The sequence below is a fragment of the Cryptomeria japonica genome, chromosome 11, assembly GCF_030272615.1.
Source record: "Cryptomeria japonica chromosome 11, Sugi_1.0, whole genome shotgun sequence".
NCBI lineage: Eukaryota > Viridiplantae > Streptophyta > Pinopsida > Cupressales > Cupressaceae > Cryptomeria > Cryptomeria japonica.
The window spans coordinates 90,972,681-90,994,730 of record NC_081415.1 but is presented as its reverse complement, the minus strand read 5'-3'; positions in this window follow the sequence as shown (position 1 = coordinate 90,994,730).

Below are 22,050 nucleotides of genomic sequence, written 5' to 3'. Positions count from 1 at the left end.
TTGTGTAAACAAATCTGTATTTTGATCTTCTTTGTTTGATGAGTTCACTATTATGAACTTGTTTAAGACAATCGGACCTCCTTGTTTTTTCTTCCTTCACTAATATTAGCATTTATGACAAATGCGTAGCCTCCCTCATCTACTTATCTATTTCTATATCTATATATCTAGATATAACCAGGCAGCTTCTTCTTACTCCTAGTTAATTGGGGGGCACCTAGGAACAACTACACTCACAGTCGACTTCCAAACCACAGTCAGATACACAGATTTACAGTCGGCTTTCAAACCACAGGCAGAGCAGAGCTTGTTCCCTAAGTGTTTGCAATTTCAATTGCATCTGGATTTTGACTTTGTGGTATTCCTCAATTCAATCGATTATTTCCCTTTCATTGGTATCACAAGGTCTTGATGCTTTTTCCTATTCATTTGTATAAACAAATCTGCCCCTCATCATTCATTCGTATTGCATCAAGTCGGTCTTAGGTTCTCCATTTGTATTACCTCATCCTTATGTGAACAAAACCTTCACTCCCAAATCGATGATTAAAGTTCCATTTGCATAAGGTGATTTGGAAGATCAAGTTTTACTTGTCTTCACTTGTACAAACAAATGAACTTGATCAAATTTTGATCACTCATTTGTTTTGCTTTGATCTTTAATCTTGATTTCTAGAGTTATCTCTCAATCTGCACCTGCACTGAATTAGACTATTTGATGTTTGAAAAGAATGACCTATCCTCTCCTTCCTATCTTTTCATCCTTACTTCAATTCAGAACTTCGTAATTCTCATTAATGCCCAATCTTTCCTAAACTTGGTGTTGTTGTTGTTACATGTCTAATAATGTAATAGAATTCCTTCAAAATCTGATAATGTAATAGAATTCTTTCAAAATCTACCTCTTTGCTTTTACCTACAAGACAAACAAGAAGATATCAAACATCATAAATTACATATTATCTTTACCTATCCTTCATCTCTTATGTGCTCTGATCTTATATGATCAAATGATGTTTTTAGTTCTGATAGGTCATTCTCTGGGTCTATTTCACTGTGCCTTCATGCATTGATCAGAACATTAATTGCTTGGATGACGTTTTGAAAATGAACTGGAATGCCTTCTTTATATGGGCATTGGATGTTAGGGGCCTTTTTCACTCTATCCTCATTTAAGTGGCATGTCTTTATTCAAAGGCCAACTCCCTATCTTTCTTGGTGTCACACCTTGCATTATGCCTCATCGTGGCTTATGCTAGGGATATTAGGGGTCAAGGGAATGGTGAGGTGGTTGTTTCTTTTTTTTTTAAATAAATAAATAATATGCCTAAAAATTCTTTTACCTTCTTTCAAAGATTAAGTTTTGACCAAACTAATTCTTAAATATACAAATGAAGAGTGTGGTTGGTTGGTGACTAATTACTCTTTTTAACACCATTTACAAGATCATATCTAAATCAAGTGTCTCAAGAATTAAGCTACTACTAAGAAGATAGTTTGCCTAAAGCAAATGGGTTTCTTGGGTGGCTATTTATTGTAGATAACTTAGTTCCTTCATGAGAATAAATCAATTTGGAACATGTATAACTCACATTTGTGACATGTCACTAATGCAATTCCTTAGTACTTGTTTGAGTACTATCTCCTCTATTGTTTTCTATCCACTTTTGTGTCCTTCTTAGAACAAATAATAGATTAATGAGAAGGTGGAAAAGGTGGATTCACCTAAGAGGGAGTGGATTTTCCTAATAATATGTTAGATTCTCACAAGGATGGATGGACTATACACTTGAAAGGTAGATGATTAAGGATGATGACAAGGTGAATTTTCCTTAGAATGATAGGTTGATTTTCCTAAGAACAAGTAGATTCATGTAAACTAGAGGATACAAATTTGGACAAAATAATGGAAAGAGACTAAAACTAGATAGATTCACCTAAATGGGAGTGTAGTCATCTAAGGATAGGAAAAATTCACCATTTGTGTAAGAAAGATGGATAAGATAAATTATTTATGTGAAATAGATTCATCTAAGAGAATGTAGATTCACATAAGGATAGGTGGATTTTCCTAAAGATGAAGGGATAAGACTTAACAAAAAGAGGACTTAGGATGATGACAAGGAGGATTCATTTAAGGATATGACATATTCACCTAAGGGATAGTGTATTCTCCCAAGAATATGGAAAAATTATTGATTGGTGGAATGACATACTAGATCAAGGAATGATACAAGGGTAGATTCACCTAAATATAGGGTAAATTCAGCTAAAAGGGTACCCATGAGATTGTGGTACTGAGTACCTATCTATGGATGGTGTATTTGGATACAAGTATGATGAAACCATGCTTGTGTATGATGAAACAAAGTCCAACTCTCTATTATAGGTCCAACATAATCTCTATTATTTGAGACACCATTTTATTAGCATATCCAATTAGGGTAATTTATGGGTTTAATTATGGATCATGTTGTCTATTTTCATGCACTATCGAACTTATTTGGATGTATTGTGATTATTATAATTTTGAAGTTATAAATAAATTATGTTTGTACCTTAGAAAGGGTAACTCCAATTGATGTTTGGGCAGTTTATTTGAAAACTTATGGTGATTATTACCCTATGTTATGTAATGGAGATATTTTTACACTAAGTAATTAACTAGAAAAATGAATTTGTATTGTTGTACAAGTATGATACAATACAAGTATGATGAAACCATGCTTGTGTGTTTACATGTTTGTGCATCCTATTGAGAACCAACCTCGCTATTGAGGAACTCAATAAATGTGGTGTTAAGTAGAAGAATGGAAAACTCAAGAAGCTATGGTGACATATTGTGGCATTAGTAGGGATAATCTCTATTGACCACACCTTTCAAAGATAGTATCACCTAGTTCTCCTCATAGAATGGACTATTGGATGGCTCATAGTGGTATCCTATTCTACATTTATCTTGATGGCATTGTTGATAGTTGGTATGTGGTTCTTGGTATGGGTTTCATCTTACCCTATTATCTTATTTATATCTTTGTTCCAACATGTGGAGATTGATTTTTGTCATGCTATGATGATTTTCATGTTTGCATGTGTTTTGACATTATGCAAATAGATATGATGTCACACCATACTTATGTTTTGATATAGTGTAGGTGATGGTTACATGTTGTTGATGGTAGTGATTTGGGTTCAAAGACACAATTCCACACACACACACAAATATTTGAAGATGCATTTTATATTATTCCTTCTTAGTGGTGATTAGTGTTGGAAGATTTGCACACATGTAGAGAGTAACTCATGTTAGATACAATAGGTTGTGTTTGATAACATTTGAATGTGCCTCATGATGTATACATATAGCTTTGGTGTGTGACATGCATGCACATTTTTCCATAAGACACATTGCTATGTGGCATGTGTCGTATGCATGTCTTCTTTGTGAGGCACATTGCTATGTGCAATGTGGCCCTAGGTGTGTCTTCTCTATGAGGTGTATTGCCATGATATGTTAGGATTTGTAGTGTGCAAGCCACAAATGCATGCATGAGGGACTATTATTATAGTCATGTTTTTTGGGCATGTAGCCTAGGGATGTCTTCTCCATTAGGTACATGGCCATGCCATGTGGGAGTTTTTGTGTTCATGCCACAAATGCACACATGAGGGACTATTATTGGAGTCATGATGAATCTTCACTTTATTTAGCCACAATTTCTAGTCATATAGTTATGTAATGTGCACTTTTAAGGATTGTGAAGTTTCCTTCAATTATTGATGATCTCTCATCTTTGTTGCATTGGCCAACAATTTTATTTTATCTTGTTTGAATTAGTTTAATCACTATTGTGAGTTTTCTCTATTGTGTAGTTATTGTGGCTATGTTTGATTTGCTATTGGAATTGAACACATTTATTTGACTTATTATTGTTACTATTTTTTCTTTCTTTCAATATTTATGATCTTTGGTAGTTTAGTGAAACTCTTGCTATTTTTAAATGTTGCCTTCTTTGTTGTGATGTGATTCCACACCAAGATCGACATAGATAACCTTGGATGAGTGTATATAAGGAATCAAACATTGGGAAAATTTGAGGATAGGGGTAAGTGTTTGTTGTATGGGTAGCTATGATCCACTTGTACATTCTTAGTGATTATTGATAGCTATGTCTTGGAGCTGGCTAATCCCATTAAACAAACAAGGGGGAAGTCATACATAATCGTATGGATCCTCCCTAGTTGTGTGTGGATTCAAGATGGCCATCATTTCATATGGTTCTTGGTTACATTGTGAGACCATGGCATCCTCTTAGACCAATATGTGAGCCTTGTATTGTTATCCCTACAATGTGGATGAATAAGTGTATGTTTAAATAAATGCTTTGCTTAGAATACTCAAAAATGTCTCGTAGAAAGTCTACAACAGGCAAACTTTTAGTAAGAATTTGCAGACACAATGATTAGAAATTCACACAATCAACTACATTAAATACGTTCTCTATTAAGTTCAATGGGTTTGGTTCGATTTGCAATTTTTGTGAAGCTTTTGCAATGAAGTTTCCATAGCCTAATTTTTTTGCTTGTGAAGAAAGACCATGTTAGATAATATTAGCGAAGAACAAAACAAGAAAAATACATAGATTATGGTCTAACTTGAAAAGAAAAGGTGATGGGAAATGTTATTGTCCCTACAAAATTTGTAAGGGCTTAAAGACTAGAAGACTTCTAATCAAAACAACTAAGAAACATTGTAGGAAACATGGTCACATTGAAGGGGGACATGATTATCATCCACAGGTAAGTTGTTCATTATATCATTTTAACAATTTATATACATAAGAAATCACTTGAAAATGAGATCATGATCATGGTTTATTTAAGTATATCAATTTTATATAGGTGGAGCACCCTAGAGAACATGGTATGTATCAACAAAACCCTGAGAATATGGTTTTGGAAGTGGAGGAACATGGAGGTGTGAATATCGAAGCTGAAGATAATGATCCCATGGAAGATTACGATCATGCACCAGAAAACACAATTGAAGATGATGGTACAAATACATTGATCCATGACACATTTAGTACTGGCACAGCTAATCATGATGATCAAGATGACCTTGATGTTCATGATTTACCTCTTCTTGAGAAGGCATATGAGCCCCTTTATAAAGGCTCCCAAACAACTCTTCTCTCTGTTGTATTGTTGTTGGTGAACTTGAAGGTTATGAATAGTTTATCCAACATAACAATCTCTCGTATGTTAAGGTGTGTCATTCATGTCATTACAGTTAATAAATGGTGAATCATGTACCATTAATATTCTTTATATTAACACCTCAAACTTTTTTTTTTGCTGTAGATTGATAGGTGAGTTTTTCTTACCACCATCAAATATTCTACCTCGCTCATACTGAGAATTATCTGCCATTATGAAAGATATTGGAATGGAGTATCAAACAATACATGCTTGTCCCAATGATCATATTATATATCATAAACAACATGAATTTGGAATAGAATGCCCTGAATGCCATATCAGTAGATATCGAACATCGAATAGATCAAACAACAAAAAAGGTGCCTCGCAAGGTTCTTCGTTATATTCCCATTATTCCATGTATGCAACGATTATTCAGGTGCACTAGCTTGGCACAATTTATGGATTACCATGCATGCAATAGAAGTCAAGATGACATTATTCGAATGCCTGCAGATGGTTCAACATTTATGAAAATAGAGGAAAAGTGGCCACACTTTAAAGAAGAACCTCGTAATCTCAAGCTTTCATTGGCAACGGATGGTGTCAATCCATTTGGAGAGTTGAGATCTGTTTACTTGTTGTGGCCTATTTTTGTTATCAAAAATAATATTCCTCCATGGATGTCAATAAAGAGGGAGCACATAATGTTGGAAATGATTGTTCCAGGTATTTTATCATTTAATAGTTATCTACATTTAATTATAAATAATGCAGTAAAATGGTCATAATAATTATGTAATGTTTTTGTTCATTCCACTAGGTAAGTACCAAGTTAAAGATATGAATGTATATATTGAGCCTCTTATCGATGAGTTGCTGGAGTTATGGAATGGTGTGACCATGTATGACATCTCTAGACCAAAAGGACAAAGACAATTTCAATTCCATGCAATGCCTGTATGGACAATGCATGATGCCCTAGGGCTAACACATTTTTGTGGTACGTTATAGTGTTCACGTTGCGCATGATAATTATAATTATAAAAATTAACAGATTTAATAGAATTATACATTATCTTGTAGGTCTTCAAACAAAGGGAAAATTTGCATGTCCAGTTTGTGGTCCAAAGATGAAATCCCGTCATTCAAAAAGTTTAGGAAAGCAGGTGTTTGATGAGTATAGGCACTTCCTTCACAAAAATCATAAGTACCGAAATACTGAAAAACATCTTTTCAATGGGAAAGAAGAGACTACATCAAAGCCATGAAGAATGACTCCTCATTTATGGAAGTTGGAATATAATAGAATTAATCGTCAAGGTAATGTCATTCCATCTATTGGTTTATGTTTGGAATTTGAATTTTTCTATCGTGTTTTGTTTACTGATGATGTAATTGATGATACTGAAGGTTGTCAAGGCATGGATGGCCACCTTCCAAAGGGACTAAAAAGTTATCCTAGACAATTCAGTAGGTTGCCTTACTACGAGCAGCTACAAATTATGCATTTGTTTGATACAATGCATATTGGAAATAATATAACAGAGACATTATGGAAAATATTGGATGGAAGGCGTGACAAAGAAAAAATTGTCAAAATTTGTAGTGACATTGTGGAATCCAATCATGCAATGAAAAATGTCATTCAATCAAATAGCAATGGAGATCAAATTAATATAAGTGCCCTTCCTTGGTTATTAACAGAGCAGCAAAGCAATTCTATAAAAGAAGTCATACGAAAAATTTGATTTCCTACAGGATTTGCTGCGAACATAAACAATCTCATATCAAAGAAGAGTGAATTTGGGCTAGGGATGAAAATGCATGATTGGCATACCTTCATTAAGGTAATTCACGTTCTTATGTATTTACTATATATTTGTATACTGCGCATGTACTTTTCATTGTATTATGTTAGAAAACAATGAAAAGATCATTTTATAATTTTTGCAGTATGTTCTACCTCTATCTCTCCCAGACCACTTCGATAATAATATCAAGCAAGTCATATATGATCTTGGAAAATACATGAGATAAGTAGTGATGTTTGTTCAATTTGTTGTATAGATATTATATTTGCCATTTGTTTTACTTGTTATGCAATATATTTGTATATTATTTTGTAAAGTCTCATTTATATATTTTTGCATCTTCAATCTCTTTAATTAGGTGGTTGTCATCTAAAGAAATCCACTAGGAAGATATAAAATATTGGAAGAGAAAAATCCCTCATCTAATGTGTGAAATGCAAAAGTGTCTACCTTCAAATTTTTTCAATGCACAAGAACACTACCTCATACACCAAGTTGAGGAGATCGAATTGTGTGGACCTGTACACACTAGGTCAATGTGGATGGTTGAGAGGAACTTAAAATTTTTGAAGGCTTTTGGTTCGACAAAGAGCACATCCTGAGGGTTCTATGGTGGAGGGATATATGGTATACCAAACTATGGTGTACATTACTGAATATCTTCCTAAGTTTGCAGCAAAAATCCATGTAGATTGCATTGGGGATCCCAACCCCATTAATAAATTCGAAGGGGAGCACTTGATGGGGGAAGGTAGATTGAAGAAAGTGAGAGGTAATTATAAGATGTCATTTTTGTAAATTAATTCTTCATCTTCTAAATAAATCAGTTGTAAGTGGTCTATTAATTATTTATACAATTGGTCAGGAGTGGGATGCACTACATTTGTATATTGCAAACAATCTTGATTGGATGACGGTGTGGATTGAACGATGTCAACATTCTGGTTGCACAGTAACATGGGATGGTGTCACTTCATTGGTTAAAGAAGCTCATCGTAATGGAGATTCCAATGTTACACAAAGGGAAATTGATTTAGCATATGGTTTAAGAGATCAATAGGTACGTATAATTTTATTAATCACCTATATGTTTATCAACTCATGATGCAATAATTTTAATATGTTAGACATATTGCAGGTCAAACACCACAAGGCTATGTGCTGCAATGGTCATAAATTTCGTATCAAACAGTTGGATGACACGAAGAAAACTTGTGATTCTAGGATAACTACAGTCTTTGAGGTGACCAATATTTCATCTAGAAATGACATACATCCTCAAGTGTCTCAAAATCGATACTATGGCATTTTGGATGATATACTTGAGTGTGACTTTAATTCCTTCAAATTAGTTTTGTTTGTCGTCAAATGGTATAGGCTACGACTGAATATAAATGATCCTGATAGAACTGTTATCAAACATGATAATGGATTTACAATGGTTAATACAAGGTCATTTGAACGAGTTAGGGATGAGCCCTATGTTCTTCCAAGTCAATGTGAGTAGGTATTTTACTTGGAGGTTCCACATAAACCGGGTTGGTCATTTATTGTTAGACATGATCCAAGAGGAAGGCCGATAATGTATAATGTGATGGAAGAAGAAGATACTGAAGAAGTAGAAGATGACATAGATGATCATGATCAACAGTTACTCAATGATGTTCCTGATGGAAATGTACATGAAGAAGAAGTTGATGATGATGATGGTGCTACTGCTAATGATGATGGTGATGGTGATGGTGATGGTGTCGGTGATGGTGATGACAATGACGATGACGAACACAATGATGACAATGACAACGACAAGGATGATGATGATGATGATGATGATGATGATGATGATGGTCATGATGATGAGTCGGATGAAGAAGAAGATCAATGAAATGAATGAAATGTATGAGATGCGATTATTATATTATCTATTTAATATTGATATCTTGCTTGAAGTTAATTTGACTTATATGGTTACATAAATAATTCATATGTTTTGAATTCTAATGCCATTACTTAATTAATTCATGATGCACCTCTAGCTATGTGATAGATGGTGATTTAAAATACATATGTGATGGATTACATGCTTATGATGGTACATGTGACATTTTTTGAACTTTGTGTTTATTTATGGAATGTGGACTACTTATTAGCTATGTGATGGATGGTGATTTATGATATCTATGTGATGGATTACATGTTTATGATGATACATATGTGATTCTTATGATGCTCAATTACATATATGATGATACATATGTGATGCTTATAATGCTTATGATACTGCGGTATTTATTGTTTATCAAATTACAAATGTAATGCTTATGATGCTCAATTGTTGGTGCAGGAACCTGAACCCCTTTAACGAGGATCCTGCACAGTCTCATGGATCGACAGGTATAAGTCAATACACCTTATAGAAATAATATATTTTTAAAAAATTACAAGAAAAACAAACTTCCTTAGTTTTTCAAACATCAACATTAGCAGCAAATCTAATATAGTTATCAACACTTGAGGCCCTAGTTGGACTTACTCAAATTTTAATCTCAACATCAACTTTATGGCCGACTTCTTCATCAATATTACCCTCATTTGCAAAATATCTCTCTCATTACCAATTAACTCTCTCATTTGATGGTGCACAGGTATCACCAAATAGGTATTTGTCAAATGTGTCTTCCTCGAGTGAGGGAAATGCAGGAATAGAAGAGGAAAGTGAGACATGTAGTAGATCTCAAATAGGGAGATCATCTAGAGGTCAAAAGATTAGAAGAAAATTCAATAAACGCATGGAATTTTTTCTTGCTCAAGGGGGGTCATGTTCTTATGATGATGAGACCAAAGGAGATATTGAGGTGCCCTTGAGGTACAAACATCTACTGAAACAATGTGTACCCAAGGAACTTCCTCCAATAAACATTGATTTTTGTGTTAATGAGAGGATATATCACATAGCACCTTCGCCGTTACATGGTTTGGGCCTATTTTCCATGGACAACATAAAGGTCTGTTACAACAAAGTTGCTGAATTGATGGAGTTTGCTGGACCTTGTTACAATTATAATGATTGGATGCAGATTGTTTGATATAAAAAAAAGTATGTGTATGTATGCACTATCAGCCAATTATATACAACAAAAAGATAATGATCAAAGTAAATGAGTGACTGTATACATTGATGGAAGGCCAAAAGAAACAGGAAATATTGCAGGTTTTATAAATAGTACATGACCTAGGTCAGCTAATAAGCAACCCAATTGCATATTTGAGGCACGTGAGGGAAATTGTGTGTTTGTATGTGCGATAAAATCAATAAGTGCAGGGGAAGAGCTGCTAGTCAATTACAATTTGAATCATATAGATACACACAAAGTTACTATCATGGGGGTCGTACGTACTATATATATACCATTTAAGCCAACTTCCAATTAATGAATCCAATAAACCATTGTATTATTAAGTTTTTTTGCTAAGTCTATCGGTTTCATTTCGCTAACGTTTTTATATTTTTTCTTTGTCACAGGGCCACATGGATCCACCACATAGTATAGATAGGGGTGTAGGTCCTGACACTTCTACGGAGTAGGTAAACCTCATTGTAATTATACAAATTAGATAGAATCAAACTGTTACATTATGATATTTTCTTGAGTGTTTTAAAGTAATTTTGATAGTGTTAATTATATTCTTGTCATAGATAGATGTTCGGGATAAGGGAAAGGAACTTGCAGTACCTCAGCACCTCCATAGGGATGTGGGGCACTCAACAGTGTTATGTGCTGATGACATCGCACTTACCGCAAACCCTATGCAATTTGTACATAAGAATATTAGAAAAAATAGGCAAGAGATTCTTGATTTGGCAACCATAAGTCCTCAGACTGATGAGATAACAAAGAGGGTGCAACTATTGTTGATGACAATGGAAAACTTGCAAGTAAGCAGTAATGAAAGCTTTAATCATAACAAAAGTTCAATAATGGTTTATATTTTTATCTCTTTTATGTCATTAACTAAAATATGTATGTGTTGTTTTTATAGAAATTTATAGGGCCTCATCATCTTGGTGGCGATGATCAAGGTATTGCGAGTAGTTCAGGTGATGACCATGTTCTATATATTAAAACAACTCCTTTGGACTTGTGAACTTGCTTTTTTAATGTATTACTCTTCAGGTGTTAACATGGGTCCAAGGTCGAGCCCAATTGTATTGCCGACTGCAATGTCAGCAACACATAGCATGCAGACATCGTCTGTTGCACCGACTCATGTTGACCTGCCCACTGGTGGTAGATCCCTCTTTTTATCTCTCTTTCATTATGTGTTTATTACCCTTGAAGTGTTCTTTCTTGGAGGCATTTCATAGTGGATTCATTTACTATGGCAGGAGATGCACATGAGGATGCACCAGAGGCGAGTACTGCTGATAACATACCATCATTTCCTGGATCTTCCCGTATTTCTAGTACGGGAATGTTGTAGGCCACATTGGTGGTGAGTGACAAAGAATTGATTCCCTTGAAGATACAGAAGGTTCCATGTACTTTAAAAATATTATTATATATAGTCTAATTGTAATTTACTTACTGATCACTCATTTTGGAGTAATGATCCCATGTTTTTTTTGCACGAAATTATATTTTTTATAAAAATCTTAATGACATTTCATTGCAGATATTTGGGCCCACCATACGTAAAAGGTGGAACATCATACGTGAACTAACCCTTATCCACTATTTTGATTTCATATCATTGCTAGAATAGTTTTCCTTTTATCCATTTCTTGAACTATATCAAAGGCAGCTTCAGTTTCTTTCTAAATCTAATAGGTTTGTTTTTGCTTTAAAGGTGGAATGACCAAGAAAAAAAGTTAAAAGATGAACTCACAAATCGTATGGTAGGGTTGTTTGGAAATGACACATTCGACAAGACTAAGCTCCTAGAAAAAGCAGTCACATATCTAAAGTATGTGAGGGACCAATACAGGACACATTTAGAGAAGAACGTAAAGTATGAGCATCCCCCCATGATTCCAGAGAGGGAGTGGAAGGACCTGATTTTGGATGCAAAGAAGAGAATTGAAAGGAAAAAAGGAAATACACCACCAGACACCAGAAGAAGGTATGTGATACTATTAAGAATGTGAATATGTACTAATTATTCATTATATTTATATAATCTAACATATTTCAAACTTTTCATAGATTGAGTGACACCTCAAAGGCAACCAAGGCAAGACAAGAAAAGCATGGGCAACACAAACTCAGCTCTGGTGGTTATATGAAACTTGTCGCATGAATTGTAAGAATCAGTAAATTAAGTATCACATCAAAATATTTATAAATTGTAAACAATTTTTTTTTTATCAAACAATACAAGAAAAATTCACAATACTAAGCAAAAATGCAGGGCTCTGAATTCAATAGAGCGCCCACAGAAGATGACAAGAGAATTGGCTACTAGCAAGGCTATATAGCCATGGTTGAATGGCTATCAAAATTGAGTGGGCAAACATGAGATTCTGATGCATCTGTCACAATGATAATTAAGCTAAATGAAAATTATTTCAAATTGAATACTTAACCAATAATCTATTTGATGTTAAGTTTCAACATAAAGTGACTATATTTTGTTTAAATAAGCAAGCAATGATAACACTGCGCATGACATTGCAATGCAACATGATAATCATGGAACAAAACCTGTACATGAAGGTTTGGATGTGCATCCTAGTAGTGGAGGTATTCATTTGCTATTCAAATTTTTTTATGTAATTATTAATACAATTAAACATCTTAAATTGAAAATTAGTGTAGTAATTAATGTAACCTCTATTGTTAATATTTTAGAGCATGTAGTCGGTGGTGAGCAAGTGGAGCATGATCCAGGTAGACAACATTAGGAACGTGATGTTCCCCAATCAGGTAAAGAGGACCACTGTTATTCCTTTAAACAAATTTAATTGCAATTGGTGTATTGATTAATGTAAAGTTTCGTATTTCAACTCCAGAGGATCTAGAGGGTACTCAGCATGTTGAGGTTGAGGCTAGACAAAATGATGTGGAAGATGATGTGGCCCCATCAGGTAAAGAGTGTAATGGTTGTGTTCTTTAAATTAATGAAATACTTGTAACAATAATAAAAAAATGTTTTGAATTTAACCCAATTCTTTGTTATTGCAGAGGACCCCCCTTTGGTTCAGCATCCTCGTCCTTTGTATAGGACTAGGCATACATCAAGAGCACAAGAAGAGGGCATAACATCCATAGATGGGGAAAATGATGAAGAAACCAATGTTCCACTTAGTCTTTTCATAGCTTCAAAAAAAAAACAAAGAAAGAAATGATTGTAATCTACTTTATTTGATAATGACTGATTTTTATGTGTAATGAATGTAATTATGTGCTAATGAATGTTCATGAATGATATGTGTTGATGATTATTGATGAATGTTGTGTTTTAATGAAAGTTAATGAATTTTACGTGTTAATGAACGTTATGAGATAATGAATGAATGTTATATTTTAATAATGGATGAAAGAATGAATGAATGTTAGATGTTAACGGGGAATTTAGAGTGATGTTAGGGGGGGGGGGAGAGGGGCCAAATGAGCTTCCACCTTCACGTGGTTGGCCCTGTTAAGTAGAGAATATTAAACTATTCTTGAAACAAAGAAAAGCTCAATTATAAGATGTGAAATGTTTGAAAGGTGAGAGTCCACAAACAGATGTGAAATGTTTAAGTAGGCCTCCCAATGAAGTGGATCTCATAGACACAAATAATCCTATATAGAGAATCATTGAGAGCCCTTGAAGAAGAAAATTTGAACTTCGATGAAGCAATACATGATGGAGGAATATCTTGCAAGAGGAAATCAAAGTCATTATGGTGTCATCTAGATCTGAAATGTGGTCTACTTTTCAAAAAAGTAAAGATGCTTGATATGAATGTGTCATTGATTTGATAATTTCTAATGTCTGGTAGATGACTTTGATGCTCTCAAATTGTTCTTGAAGCTTATATGGCTTGGTTCTGATCCTTATAAGCTTTTAGAATAATTTAGGAACTATGATCTCACTGTAAATTTATCATTTATTGGTTGTTCTTTTGTTGATAGTGACATTTATCACTACTTTCATATGAGGCAATCACTTCTTGATAGTCAAAAGGTTGCCCGAGGTCAAGTTATATCATGGAAAAATGAACACGGAGAAGAACTTTTGTTTTTAAGTAACAAGGTATAGATCTACATTCTGCATGACACTTTTTTAAATACATGCATATACTGCTCTTATATATAATTTACTTTGTTAAAGAAATGCTTGTTATTATTATTCCAAAGAGGTTTACCTCAGCTGGGCATGATTTGAAGGAAAATCTCTCCCCACATAGGTAAGGAAAGAAAGCATCTAGATCTTACGTGTAAAACTTATATCCTTTCATAATCATGCAAGCATAACTTTCACAATCAAAGCTAAGTCTTGTCCAAAAAGCTGCAACTTCCCCATCAAATGGGGAGGTAACTCCCCGAAAAAAAGCTTGGCATCATGCCCTCTGAGGGAACTTCATTGCTGCAAACTAAATTGTATGCCTTCCATGACCATTCAAGAATCCCTTAATAGTGGCCCACACTAAGAGTGGCAAGAATCCCTTAATAGTGGCCCACACTAAGAGTGGCAATATATAACTATCTAGGTACTCTAATATTCCTTCCTCCCATCCCAGTGCAACATACCAATGCACAAATGACCATAGATTTGTGGATATAGATAGTCCACATTCAAGTCATCTCACTATAGCCAATTGATGTAGGGGCATCTTCAAATTCAAATCATGGGATTCTTGAAGAATCAAACTCCTCTTGATTGGTTTTTAGGTTTTGAAACACTTAAGGATAGTTTTGGTTTATTTTCATGTTGATGTAATAAGTCACCCCACCTTGTAAGCCTATGCCCTAGGTAGGTGTGTTATAAACCACCTTGGGTATATGGAAATTGGGGTTATTCATGTCTTGAAGGAAGTTTTAGTGCATTTGAAGAGTTTTAAGTGTCTTAGGGGTCAATTAGTGTGTAGGTGTGTTTAGGAGGACAAAATGTCAAAAGTTGTCAAGCAACTATGACAACTTTTAACCCAAAATTGCAACTTCCTCCAAACTACCATGTTGGTTTCCAAAATCAGTTGATAACTATTGTAAGGGTCATTAAAGGTTGAATTCCAACCTTTGGAAAGGTTGTTGAAGGAAAATGAAAGTTTTGTGAACAAAGAAACCAATAAAAATCTATCTTTTTCCTACATTTTGCTGCTATTTCCCATATTCCATATAGTACGGATTTCTCCAGGGCATAAAACCTCTTGAATATGAAAATCACATGTCTTAAATTTCCAATGCAAAAGGATTAATCCTCTAACTCTTCTAGAGCCATGAGAAAAGTGGTTTTTTGTGAAGGTACCCCGGATTTGACAGTCTACCTAGGGTTTGACAGCAAATATGAGTTTTTCTTGCTGATACCTCATGCGATTTGTATGGCCTTTGGGGTGAAGAAAGTGGTGACAATGTAATTTAATGTTTCCAAGACCTTTTTTAGGGAAGTGACAGGTAAAGGTGAGGGTTTGAAGTTTTAGGGATGGGCATCTCTATGTGACCACTTTGGCTAGGTATGCATCCGACCCCACAAATGATGATAGCGGTAGAACCAAGGGCTATAACTTGGTAATTTATGTTGTATCCATGTCCCCCACATGTCTCAGGTCTTACTTTTCCTAGGCAGCAGGTTTTGAGTATACTTCCTTTGTTAAGGTGGCCTAATTAGGGCTATTAGGCCTAGGAGTGAAGTTGGGTTTATAACCCTTAGACATTGGAGCTGCCCAAACCCTTTGGAATCCTTTGGCACTCACTTGAATGAAACAAAATCCACTCTTAGTTGTAGAGGTCTTTTGAGAAATTAACAAGAAACCTTAAGTTTTTCAGACTGGCAGGGCTACTAGGCGTGACAGGCCTAATTGTAGCAGCAGTACTAATTTTTCTCAATACATCATGTTTGATGATTGGAATAGGTATATTAACCCTATAGGATAGTAAATCAAGGTATTAGAGGTCCCCATTGCCTTAGGAAGTGTGTGTCCACCTTTGGTTGGGTGTAGTGGCCTTTGAGTCCTGAGAGACTTTTGTGAGACACTATGGGATTGGCATTGTCCAGATGGCTTAATATGGGGAGAGGTATGAAAACAATCAAATTGAAACCAATCCAACCCTTGATGTATTTTTAGAAGTTGTAGGGTCCTTGTTTGGGGTTCTTGAGTGAAGGATCCTGTCTCAGCAACAAGGGCTCTGCATCACCAATGGGTGGATTGAATCCATACAGCTGCGTAACTTGTAGATCTAAAACAATGACACATGTAAAACTCATCATCACATCAATAACTTGCAAACTGAGATACAAAGAAATACCATATGGATCTCAAGATAAAGACACCAAATCAGCTCCAAATCCAATTTGCCAAACAATTCCACTAGTCGAGGAATCCATCAAGAAAATATTGTAGAGATGATGAAGGACTAATGATTTTATACCAACATCTCCTCAATGAGAAAGTTGTAAACAACCTCCTTGAATCATGCACTAAACATGCATGCAAACCCACAACTATCTTTCATCTAGAACCACCTATTGATGTTTTTTTATGCACCGTGAACACAATAAAATACCAAGGTATTCTATCATCTCTTGAACAAAGAAACTTTGAATGCTAAACAAAGTGATCAATCAAAGCAACTCCAAGGTTTACAATATGAACTATGTAACTTAATTGCATGGGATAGACTTAGTGAATATGGTGTGATTTTGTTGGAATCGCAAGGGGGCTTACATTTTTCTTGAACTCTACCAGAACTTGGACTCTACACTAACTTGCTTGGAAAATAAAAGAAAAAAGAGATAAAGGGTTTAGAGATCTAATTTAATCCTAAGAACAGTGACAATAAAGGACGATGATTTGATAGACAAATTCCATAATCAATCTTTGCTTTGCCATGCAGAAACAAGTACACAAAACTAATGCAATCTTCTAAGGAATAATGAAGGGTTTTCATATCATGAACATTCATTCGAATACCCAAAACTAGCACAATTTAAGTGAACATTCACAATTGAACTTATGCTTAGTGAAGTTCAGACTAATCGTACATTGCAACTTACAACCAGCAAATTACAAATAGTATGGACAGGAATTCCATCAAGAAATCATCACATTTCTCCATTGCAATATATGAAATTTATCTAAACTTGAGAAGTAACAAGAAGCCATGCAACATGTAGAAATTACACATAGAAATCCACCATGCTTCAATGAAGATCATGTATTAAAATCAACAAGTCTTGGCAACAATTCCTTCTTTCCTCCTACTCTACTATACTCGCTATCTAACTGCTATCTATGAACTATTAATTGTTGACTAGCAACTATTAACCTTTACAAATGAAAAGGCTAGGCCTTTTATAGACCCCCATTATAATGAATGACCCAGATTGACTATCAAATCAATAGTCAAGATAATATAGTGAAACCCTAATTAGGGCTTGTTATAACAAACTCCATTCTAGCCAATTAAATAATTACATTGAATAGGACACATGTCCACCTTGAATTCTAACCAATGAGGAAATAGGTTAGGTATGCTTGAACAAACTTTGATGCATTGCAATGTGTCACTAGCTCATTCATTAGATGAATCAAGTACAATGAACTTGGACATGTCAATGTGGCTTCACTTGATTAGGTTGATGATGATTGGATGCCAACTCAAGTTGCCAAGTCGATCATCACAAAGCTTATGTGATTGAGCAATATCTCTTGATACTCAACGTTATCTAGTTTTCTCAACATGATGAAGGTGGTGGGACATATTCCCAAATTGTATCATCTAGATGATCAAGTCCTTAGCTTTTGATTAATTCTTCTGAAACTATCTACTTGATCATGTTTGTGTCCTTCCATCTTCCTGATAGTTCTTGATCCTTTTATGTGACTGTGTGCTTAATGAAGTATATGTTTGATGATGCTTGGTCCTCCTTTTGTTGCATCTCCATACTGATGATGCTTGCTTCAACTTCATGGTGCATATACTTGACTTGAATGGCTTGCTTTGATGAAATCCTCTTTGAGATTCAAAAATCTACCTCTTTGTGGGGTAATTCACCTTGGTGAATATGTTTGATATAGACTTTGTAATGCCTAGGCTTGATGTAGAACCCACTTATTCTTGATCTATCCAACCTTGATCACCTTTGTAACTCTGACTTGAATACCTTGATCATTGGTGATTGATGTCTTACATATGGCCTATCATGTTGTAGATGCCTTCATTTTAAAGCAATCCTTATTGATTTCTCCTTATTCTATTGATTGCTATTCTTGGATTTTCGAAGGGAATGCAAGATAGTCTTTTGTTTCTTCCTTGTTGAATCCTCATAATATCTTGATCATCATTTGACATTGTCCTTGTGCCTTGAGATGCTCCTTTCTTTGTATTGCATTGTTGAAAGCTTTGAATAGGTTTAGCTCCTCATGTTGTCATCCTAAAATTGTGAATCTTGGTGTTGATATTGATGTGAAAACCCTCCATGATGCCAATGTCCGCTTTCATGCCTTGAAGCCTCTTTTCATCAAGTGTCTTCATCCTTGCATTGAAGCATGATGTTGGCATGCTCTACATGCTAGGTAAGGTGTTCTTTTCCTTGTAATGAAGTCCTCACATCCTGAAAGCAAGAAAGAACATATCGTGAATGAAATGAAAAACAAATAATGCATCACAAATAAATTTAATTTGATTTTATACCCTAATTCACAGACCTGCTCCCTAATTCTTCTCCTCTTAATTGGTTGCAAATTGAATTTGATGAGCATTTGACCTTTGTTTTATATGCTTCCTTTTTACCTTTGCCTTCATTTCACCCCATAGGTCGGCCAACCTAATAATTGTTTATTAAATTCATGAATTTACCTTCCTTCTAGCTGACTTAAGGTGCTCTTCTCTTGCTGAGTGGGTTTGGACTCCTCTCATGCATAGATTTAGGCACAAATAACAAGAAGGTTTGCACAGATTGGGGTCAGCAACATAGAAAATTATTGATTTTATCCTTTAAATGTTTGCATTTTTCCTCAAAATAAGGCCAACTTAGGGCTATTTTACCCCCGAGTGGGTTTGAAAGGCTCATATGCATAGACTAGAGGTGAGAGAGAGAGAGAGGGTGAGAGGAAGAGATAATGACCTGGAGAGGGTAGAGAAAGAGAAGTAGAGAGGGAGAGAAGAAGAGAGGGATGGAGAAAGAGACCTAGAGAGGGGAGAGAGAAGAGAGATAGTAGAGAGGGATAGAGAAGAGAGATAGAATAGAGATACCAATGCTAATCTTTTTCTATAAAAAATTTTTTTCTGAAAAATCGGCCTACCGTCAGAATTTTGACATCAAAGCATAAAAATTCTAACAGAGGAGTGCCGTCAGATGCACAACATCCTTGTCAGAACTCTCCTGGAGGCCATCGTAATTCCGACACCAAAGGGTTAAAATTACGACGGCCTCCAGGAGAGTTCCAACGAGGATGTTGTGCATCCGACAACACTCCTTTGTCGGAATTTTTATGCTTTGATGTCAGAATTTCGATGGTAGCCCTAGAGCGAGAGGGTATTCTTTCTAGGTATGAGTATCAATGGTGGCCATCAGAAAGGATGGGGCTGATGTCAGAATTGCAACAACCACAAGGATAGTCAGAACTTCCAACAAAAAGTTTTCGACGAATTTTTTTGTCGTTAGTGCGACAAAAATCCGAAGAAATTTTGACCCGAATGTACTAGTGCCTATATCTAAATTATAATTAGTCAAACTTCAAAACTTAATAAAATGAAAAATATTCAACATATCACTATCAAACCAACTTCATGCCTTGGGTATTGATGTTACAAACCAAAATTCAAAATAATTAAGTTTTTATCATTTATAGAAAAAAATATGCATTTCGGAATACATATCACTCTTAAAAAATGTTGTTTGCTATAAAAAACTACCTTTTGAGGGAGATGGAAAAATCAATAAAATTTTATTCAAACAAATTTGAAAAGAATATATTTAGAATATACAAACAAGATGCTAAAAATCACTAGTTTATATCATCTTCAAGTTCTTAACAGTTTAAAAGTTATAGGTGTCAGAAAGTGATGGTTTTTTTCAAAATATTTATCTGTGTCAAAGTTGGTCAAAAAGTGGGAACCCGTATTGTGAGTTCACCCAGTATGCTTCTATGGTGATCAGTTATTGGATCTACTACTCTAGCCAGATGAACAACATCCATGTTGCTTCTATTCGCATTGCCCACTGCATGATAAAATAAGATGTTGATTATGACTTGTTGGAAGCATTGAGGAGTCAACTTGTGCTGAACCTAGAATCCATCAAGAAGGATAAAAGGTTAAGATTTAAGTTTGAAAAATTATTTCTTGGTTTATTCTTTTACTTTCAAAATTATTTCCCTAGTATTGATGATATCCAATGGATAGTGTTGGCATTTGCATGAAGATTACACTAATGATTTCTTACATTGTCATTGATGTCAATAAACCGGTAATGTTATTCTTATAATGATGTTCTGTAACTGGTAGGTACGTTTATGGAGTGAACTGGTATTGCTAAGTATTGGAGAGTTGAACCGATAAACCATACCTGTTGTTTTGATAAACCCTAACCAATTAAGTCTAGTGAATTGGTTATATTGGTTTATGATCTCATGATGAGCGATAATGATTATGACATGTATGCATATTGTATGAGGAGAGCTTGAAAGAGTTTTTTGCATGTTGAGTTAATTTTTTTCATCTTGGGAATGAGAAAGTATATTAATACATGTAATGCAAAGTGCATGATGTGTTACTAAGTTTGATGAAGCAGTGATCAAGAAGAAATCGAGGCTTTCTTGAATGATGTGCAGAGATTGTTATGTAATCCAATGGTCATACCTGAACTGACTTGTTTGTAATCTCTATGAGAGAATTAGGTTTTTGTTGTCTTACTGACCTAACTGATTTATTTATAAGGTCATTGTGTTGTTTTTGTTTAGTGTGTTGGCAAAGTTGAATTGAGTATGTGGTTGCCAAACCGGATGATGTATCTACAATTTGTGTAAAAGGAGATAAGAGCATGAAAAGGATCTAAACAAGCAAGGGATGTACTATTCTAATAGATCAACAAACTCCTGTTGTTTTCTAATAATTACAATAGTAAAATCCCCTAACTGGGTTAGCTCTACCAAGCTTTGTATTATTCAAATCCTCTAACCAGGTGATCCATTTGCTTGGATTCTATATCCTTTACAAAGGTTACTCCTCACAGGGTATTGCTTCTAACAAGGTATTATAGTCAATTCCTTAACCGGATGTTCCCTAAGAGGATCTGTTCTTAACAAGACTTTTTGTAAAAGTTTTAACAAGCTTGGCTCCTAACATGGTAAAATTCAAAAGAGTTCAGATAGTTAGCTTGTGAGTTTCATCTCACTATGGCTTTTCCCATTTGGGTTTCCATGTCAAAATAATTGTGTCAAGTGGTAAATGTTTTTGTGGTTATGTTTATATGGTTGAATTGCTTAACTACTTATTTCACTTTGATAAGTTATGTTAAATAGTAACAATTTGAAATAAGGTTTTACTTATGTCAAGTAAAAGTATTTGGATGATTGTGAGTTTCAAGTTGTTTACTATTATCCATTGTAACAACAAACAGGTTTATCTTAACAATTTTATTCTGATAGAGATATTGCATTTATAGATCAGTGGTTTAACTTGTCAATTTCAAAGTTTATTTTGGAGAGGTTATTTTTAAGTAAGGTGAAATTTTATCAGTTTTTTTATCTACTGATTAACCCCCCCTCTTAGTAGTTGACTAGATCCTTATTGTTTCATCATACCATCAATTGGTATCAGAGCACTTCTTAGGTCCTCTAAGGTCTAAGCCTAACAAATTGAGGTAAAGATATTGTTGAACATGATAA